The following is an 8522-nucleotide window of genomic DNA, read 5'->3' on the forward strand; positions in this document are numbered from 1 at the left end:
TGCAAACGTCTTTCTTCTGTTATCTTTCATAAGAAATGCCTTTCTTTGGTAACTAAATAACAATTGATGTGATTTTTTAAAAAAATTAATAATTCCTGTTTTATTTCACAGAAATAGTGTAAAGATCAATGTGACAGCAAATATGAAAGTGCTTGATGAAATACAAAGTAATATATGGATGTAATGGGTTACTATCCTGCTAAAAGCATCAATATACTTAAAACAAATATCAGATTCCGTATTGTGAATGTGTGTGTATGCTCCCTTTAAGGTTTTAGATAAGAAAATGATTCTAGGGTGCCTGGGTGGTTCAGTGGGTTGAGGCTTCTGCCTTCGGCTCAGGTCATGATCCCAGGGTCCTGGGATGGAGCCCCACAGCGGGCTCTCTGCTCAGCGGGGATCCTGCTTCCCTTCCTCTCTCTCTGCCTGCCTCTCTGCCTACTTGTGATCTTTCTCTGTCTGTCAAATAAATAAATTTTTAAAAAAAGGAAAACAATTCTAGTACTTGTCTGTAATTTGTGTGTGGATCTAAACTAATGTATATTTTTAAGCTGAGGATTGTAATTTACTTAAGTTTAAAGTATAACTTCAATTAAATAAAGTTCCTCTCTAGCATATTATTGCAGGTCCATAAACTGATCGGAAATCCAAAAATATTTTTAGAAAACAAAAGCTTTTTTGTAACTGATTTATGGTAAAATTTGACTTGAACTATTTACAGTCTATTTATTGCACTTAATGTGAATATTCATATATTTCATTACAGAAGAAATACTTCGTTCTTTCTCCCACAAAGAGCTTAAGAAGGCCAGACCAATAAAGATAGGAAAATTAAAGAATAGTAAAAAATGAAGTATTTAAGCGGTATATATTCCAGAGCTAAAATATTTGGTACCAATGGTAAGTCTTATGTGTTATTAGACAATTAATAAAATAACCATAGACTCTAGTTTTACTACCTTCTAGAAAGGTAAAAACAGTTTTATTGAATGATTTGTGGTATGTTTAAATTCAACACAGTTTTTCTAACAGAAAAAGTAGTTTCTGAAATGAATTCTAATTTTTCCTGAGCAAAGAAAAGTGTTGATGATTCTTCAGAACTTTTCTTTCATCAAAGTTAAACCATCATATAATAAAAACTCTGCATTCTGGGTGCTTATGAAAGTTTATAATTGTTCTACATATTGGCTTTAAGAGATGCAGGATTATTGTCAGTCTTAAAAAACAGAGAATTTGAAAGAATTTCCAGATGTTGGCTTCAACTTAGACTAGACTCATGCAGAGTTCTTGACCTCAGTATTTGCTTAGCTATCTTTCAAGACTCTGGTTTATTCCATCCCATTTTTACAAGGTGCAGCTTTCCAAACTTTGCTTCTGGTGTTTCAGGGCAAGGTCAGAGTGCCCTGCCTTAATTTTAGAAGTACAGATCTTTGGACCCTTAGCAGAATGCTGCCAGTCTCCACAAAGATTTGCTATTTTCCCTTGGAAATGAAGTTATTTAAACCTCAGACTAAAGATGTAAACTCTCAGGCTCTTATTTAAAAATCTAAAGGGCACCTGGGTGGCACAGTCTGTTAAGTGGCCAACTCTTAGTTTCAGCTCAGATGGCAATCTCAGGGTCATGAGATGGAGCCCTGCCTCCAGCTCAGCACTCAGTAAGGAGTCTGCTTGAGGTTCTCTCTAACTCTCCCTCCGCCCTGCCTGCTCGTGCTCTCTCTCTTAAAAAAAAAAAAAAAAAATCTAAAATACCTTGACTCTTCTATCCATCTGTCCTCCTTCACAAGGTCTTTCTGGAACATTCAACTTCTAAAAGAAAGGAATATTTTTCTTCAATAAATACTGTATTGCTATTAGAAGACCCAATAAAAAGCATTTCCACTCAGTGAAGAGCCATTGTAGGACACTGATTAGGAGCAGAAGGTTTAGATTATGAAGGACTGGAGTCAAATCCCGGTTCTGCCACACCTCCCTATCTGTAACTTTGGGCAAGTGAATCAACATCCTAGCCTCAGTTCTCCCATCTGTAAAATGGAAGCAATAATAATATCTATAGTAATAGATTATTGTCAGTAATAAACGTAAAACATTTAGTAAATTTCTGGACATTATATGTAAAAACTCAAGAAATGTTAATTCCTCACCATTATCACTAGTGCATAAACCTATAGTATGTCAATAACGTTAGTTTGCAAAATACCCGATTGTTTGATCCTCTTTCTCTTCTGTTCACTTTAGTGGCTGCCGCATGCCTTGTGTTCTCTCCCCTTCCCAGTCACATATCTGCAGAAGCACATCTTTCAAAGTACATGAAAGTTGAGGGAAAGCTTCCTGCTTCATTTATTCAAATGTTACTGGCCAATGTGACTGTGACCTAGAGTGTTGGTCACGAATGTGCAGCCCTCAGCCCTCAGGTTTAAAGGCCCAATAATACAATTCTGCTGAGTCATTTTACTTGAAAAATTCCTTTTTCTATTTTCAAAGTAGAAAGACCTGACAGGGCCTGCCTGACTGCCACTCTTTTAAAACCCTATTCCCATATCTTATCAATGGGGAATGATAGAAACAAGGCTTGTGGGCATTGCAAATTTTGTTATACTGATCACATTGGCTTTTCAAGATATGAGTGTGAAGTTTATGGACTGGCCCTCACATTCTTTCCATTTTCTAGAACATAGCACTGCTAAAGCAAAAACTTAATTCTCTGTTTCTCTTGTTGACTACCGACTATGTGCCAGCCACATAACATATTTTTTATTAAGGTACAACTTAAGTACAGTAATATTCTCTCTGCACGTTTTGACAAAAGCACACAATTACTCCACAATTCAATTATGGAACAGTTCTATGACTCCAGATACTTCCGCGTGTTTCTTAAGATCACCTCCTTTTATGATTCCCAACTCCTGGGAGACACTGATCTGCTTTCTGTTCTTATAGTTCAGTCACTTCTCACATATACTGTGAATATTACCCAAAATTTGCAATAACTATTCTTGTGGCAGAGACAGAATTGACTCAGTATTTTTCTTTTTGTTTACTTCAAATGTTTATTGAATTATTGTTCAATATTTTATTTCAATATATTTATTTATTTATTTTATTTGCTGTAAGTGATAATTCCATATTTTTTGGCTTTCTCATCAACACAGAACCTTATAACAAAGAGTCTAGGGGAGAAAAAAAAAGAAAAACAGCTGTTATCAAGTCAGGTGATCAGTTTCATGGTTTCCCTCTATTCAAGTTTCTTTATTGAAGGGAGGAGATTTTCTGATATCGTATTCCTCCTTCTCAACATGTAAACTTTTATTATTCCGTTTCCGTAACATCAAACCATTAACTGTTTACATATCTCTGACCATTGAATTTCAACCATGAATGGGAAAGAGGAAGCAGTCAAACATGAATTCTATGATAATATTTTCAAGCTCATGCCAGACTCCCCTCAAGGACATCTTCTTGATGTCTGGAAGAATTGACTACTGATTCATTCATGCCAATGAGTTCAGGACTTTATTTATCTTGATTTGTCCAAGTTGGTTTTTTGAAAGCTAAAGTCCTGACCTTTTATCTCTCATTGTGAACAGCCACAATAAGATGGGAACAAAGAGAGCATGGAATTTACCAAAGTTAGAAGAGTCTTTGATTGCTTTGCTGTGATTAGAGCTCAGCCAAACTTTAAAAATACAGGTTTCTGTGTGGGTACAAGGGCGACTGGCTGGCTCAGTCGGTAGAGCATGCAACTATTAATCTCAGGATCATGAGTTCAAGCCCCACATTGGATGTAGAACATACTTAAAAAAAAAGAAAAAGATTCTGTATCAGAACAGTGGTAGTGTGTTCCTCTGACTTTAGCAATCGCATTAAACCAGCATCACAGAATAAGAGGCTTCTTAAAATCTATATAGCTATTTTATTTTTAAATAGTATTTATTATTTGTGATTATAAAAGTCATTCCTATTATTATAGAAAATTTATTTGGAGATTTGATTATCCATAATATAACTGTAACTTGCCCTAAAAAATAAGTAAAGCTATTATACAAGATGTTAAGATATGGCACAATTTCCTTTTTATTAAAACCCATTCATTCTTAAAGAGACACTTGCTCAGAACCAATTTACCCTTATATTAGATAGTGCTGAAGAGGCAGGTACCTAAAACACAGAGAGCAAGGAATCACCTCTAACCAGGGGAAATGTGGTCCAAGACCAAGGGACCAAATATCCATTGCATTTTTATCTCTCTGTTCTCCTGCTGCTTGGTCCTGGATGCAGAGATAATCATGAAAAGTGCATGGGAGATTATGGAAACTAAAACCCTAGTTTTCTGGACAGAGGACCAGAAGAAGGACTTCAGGAGCTGGAAATATCATGGCAACTGTGAGAAGGAGGGAGCTCAAGAGATTGAGCCCTTAAAGTGTATGAGTATATCCATAAAGTGGTATATGAAATCCTGGTTTCACATATGGACTGTGATGCGTTGGTCTGACCTGACACAGTATCAGAGGCTTTGAGAACTGAACAATGGAGTAGACCATTGCTCAGGTTTTCAACTGGCCGTTGTATGGGTGCACACATGGGACAGTTTAAAATAACGCTGGAAAAGCTTTGAATACTGAACTGACATTGGAACCACAATACACAGAATGCAGATTAAAACTTGCAACTTGGATAAGTTGACTGCCTACTACAGTAAAATTATCAACATTCTTCTGAGGATTTAATGTACACCCAAGTCTCACAGATAATATTCAAAATGTCCAGATTAAAATCTGAAATTACTCAGCACACAAAGAATCAAGATTTTAACTTATAAGGGAGAAGGCAATCAAAAAATGCCAACATGGCATATATGTTGGAATTATCAAAGACTTTCAAGTAGATATGATAACAATACTCCAAGAATTGAAGTTAATGTAAATCTTAAGAGTCTCAGTAAAGAAATGGAAGATTCCCAAATGAAGAACTAAATGAAAATTTTAGAACTAAAAAAATACAATGACTGAAAATTTGAAAAAGTCACTGGATGGATTCAATAGCAAAATGAGGATGACAAATTGTTCCTTTAAAATATCCATTCTGGGGGCGCCTGGGTGGCTCAGTGGGTTAAGCCGCTGCCTTCGGCTCAGGTCATGATCTCAGCGTCCTGGGATCGAGTCCCGCATCGGGCTCTCTGCTCAGCAGGGAGCCTGCTTCCTCCTCTCTCTCTCTTCCTACTTGTGATCTCTCTCTGTCAAATAAATAAATAAAATCTTTTAAAAAAATATCCATTCTGAACAACAATTTAAAAAAAGCTTGAAAGATAAACAGATCTTTAGGAATTTATAGGGTAATACCAAAAGATCTAACTTCAATGTTATCAGAATCCCAGAAAGAGAACTGAATGTGGTACAGAAAAATGTTTGAAGAATTAATGGCTGGGTATTATCTTTGGTAGCACATATATTAAATTTGGAACAATACAGAGAAGATTAGCATGGTTCCTGTACAGGAAAGACACGCAAAATCATGAAACATTCCATATTTTTAGAAATGGAAAAGCAATCTATGCTCATGGATTAGAAGAACAAATATTGTTAAAATGTCTATACTACCCAAAACAATCTACACATTTAATTCAATCCATATCAAAATACCAACAGCATTTTTCATAGAGCTTGAACAAACAATCCTAAAATTTGCATGGAACCACAAAAGATCCCAAATACCCAAAGCAAACTATTGGGACTAAATCAAAGTAAAAAGCATCTGCATGGTGAAGGAAATAATGAACAAAACTAAAAGGCAAACTATAGAATGGTAGAAGATATTTACAAGTGACATATCTGATTACGGTTTAGCATTCAAAATATGTAAAGAACTTATACAACGCAACACTCAAAAAACAAATAATCCAATTAAAAAATGGACAGAGACATGAACAGACTGTTCTCCAGAGAAGACATCCAGATGGCCAACAGACACATAGAAAGAGTTCATCATAACATATCATTAGGGAAATGCAAATCAAAACCACAATGGGACATCACCTCACATCTGTCAGAATGACTGAAACAACAGGTGTCGGTGAGGATGTGGAGAAAAAGGAATCCTCATGTCCTGTTGGTGGGAATGCAAACTGGTGTAACCACGGTGGAAAGCGGTATGGAGGTTCCTCAAAAAGTTAAAAATAGAACTACCTTATGATTCAGCAATGGCATTATTAATCATTTACCCAAAGAATACAAAAACACTAGTTCAAAGGAGTACATATACCCCTATATTAATAGTAGGATTATTAGCAATAGCCACAAATATGGAAGTAGCCCCAGTGCCCATTGATTGATGAATGGATAAAGAACACACACACACACACACACACACACACACACACACACACTGGAGTATTATTTGGCCATAAAAAAAGAATGAAACCTTGCCATTTACAGTGACATGGGTGGAGCTATAGAGTATAATGCTAAGGGGAATAAGTCAGTCAGAGAAAGACAAATACCATGATTTCACTCATATATGGAATTTAAGAAACAAAACAAATGAGCAAAGGGGAAAAAAAGAGACACACACAAAAACCAAGAAACAGGCTTTTTTTAAAAAAAAGATTTTATTTATTTATTTATTTGACAGAGAGATATCACAAGTAGGCAGAGGCAGGCAAAGGAGAAGAGGAGGAAGCAGGATCCTTGCTGAGCTGAGAGCCTGACGTGGGGCTCGATCCCAGGACCCTGGGATCATGACCTGAGCCGAAGGCAGAGGCTTTAACCCACTGAGCCACCACACACCTCAAGAAACAGGCTTTTAACTATAGAAAACTGACGGTTGTCAGAGGGGAGGTGGGAGGAGAGAATGGGTGAAATAGGTGATTAATAAGTGGTTAATTATGATTAATGAGTGCATGTATCATGATGAGCACCAGGTGACTGAAATAAAAACTTGAGAAATGCCTGGCTGGGTCAGTCGTAAGAGCATGTGACTCTTGATCTCAGTGTCATGAGTTTGAGCCCCACACTGGGTGTAGAGATTATTTAAATAGGTAATTTTTTTTTTTAAATCTTAAAAAACACTTGGGGAAAAAAACCCTAACCCCTACCTCCCAAAGAATTAATGGCTGGAAACTTCCCAAATTTGGTGAAACATATACATATATATTCAAGCTCAGTGAACCATAAACAGGATTAATTCAAAGAAATCCACATCCAAGTGCATGAAATTCAAGCTACTAAAGATGGGGGTGCTTGAGTGGTTCAGTTGGTTAAGCATCTGACTTCAGCACAGGTCATGATCTCAGGGCCATGGGATAGAGTCATGCATTGAGCTGATGCTTAGCAGGGAGTCTGCTTGTCCCTCTGCCTGTCTCCATGCTCATGCTCTCTCTTTCTCTCTCTCTCAAATAAATAAAATCTCTAAAATAAATTAAAAAAAATAAAAAATAAAGGAAAAATTAGTTGAGTAAATGAGAATTTCTCCTCAAAAACACCAAGGCCAGAAGGAAGGAAATTGCCACAACATTTTAAAAAGGCTTTTTAAATTTATTTGTCACAGAAAGAGACACAAGGAGACAGTAGCAAAGATTGAAAGAGAAGCAGCTTGATCCCAGGACCGCAGGATCATGACCTGAGCCAAAGGAGGATGCTTAACTGACTGACCTACCTAGGCACTCCTGCCACAACATTTTTAAAATGTTGAAAGAAAATAATCTAGAAATCTCTGTTCAGTAAAAATTTCTTACTATTAATATTGGTGAAATAAAGACATTCTTGATAAAGGAAAACTAAACAAATTCTTCACCAGCAACCTGCCCTAAAAGAAACAATGGATGGATTCTTCAGATAGAAGAGAAATAACAGTAGAGGGGAACCTGGAACTGGAAAAAGTGTGGGTAAATATATAGACTATTCTGAAGTTCTTTAAAATATATTTGGCTTGGTGCCTGGGTGGCACAGTTGGTTAGGCGACTGACTCTTGGTTTTAACTCAGGTTGTGATCTCGGGGTTGTGGGATCAAATCCCCATTAGACTGCATGTCAGTGTGGAGTCTGCTTGGGATTCTCTCTCTCTCCCTTTGCCTTTCCCACTCTTACTCTCTCTGTCTCTCAAATAAATAAATTAAATCTCTCTCTTTCTTTCTCTCTATCTATCTATAATATATTAGTTAAAAGCAGAAGTTATTATGGGATGCCTGGTGGCTAAGTTGGTTAAGCATCTACTTTTGGCTCTGGTCATGTTCCCAGGGTCCTGGGATCAAGTCCTACACTGGACTCCTTTCTTAGTGGAGAGCCTGCTTCTCCCTCTGCATGTAGCTCCCCCTGCTTGTTCTCTCTCTCTCTGGCATACAAATAAATAAAATCTTAAAAAAAAAAAAAAAAGGAAAAGCTATACATTGTCTAGTGGGGTATGTAGATTTAAAATACTTATGCCAACTGCAACATAAAGAGGGAGGACTAAAAGGACCTATGTTTTAATTAGATTTCTGCACTCCACTTGAGGTGGTAAAATATGTGAAAACTTAAGTTTGCATATTATAAT

At 36.7% G+C, this 8522-nt stretch overlaps 1 non-coding gene across 1 annotated transcript; it reads left to right on the forward strand.

The window, feature by feature from the left end:
• Positions 1 to 5421: 5421 nt before the first annotated feature.
• On the forward strand, positions 5422 to 5528 carry LOC116581359. Its single transcript, XR_004282029.1, has one exon. It is a non-coding gene; the product is annotated as a U6 spliceosomal RNA (small nuclear RNA).
• Positions 5529 to 8522: the final 2994 nt, after the last annotated feature.

The sequence above is a fragment of the Mustela erminea genome, chromosome 1, assembly GCF_009829155.1.
Source record: "Mustela erminea isolate mMusErm1 chromosome 1, mMusErm1.Pri, whole genome shotgun sequence".
Classification (NCBI taxonomy): domain Eukaryota; kingdom Metazoa; phylum Chordata; class Mammalia; order Carnivora; family Mustelidae; genus Mustela; species Mustela erminea.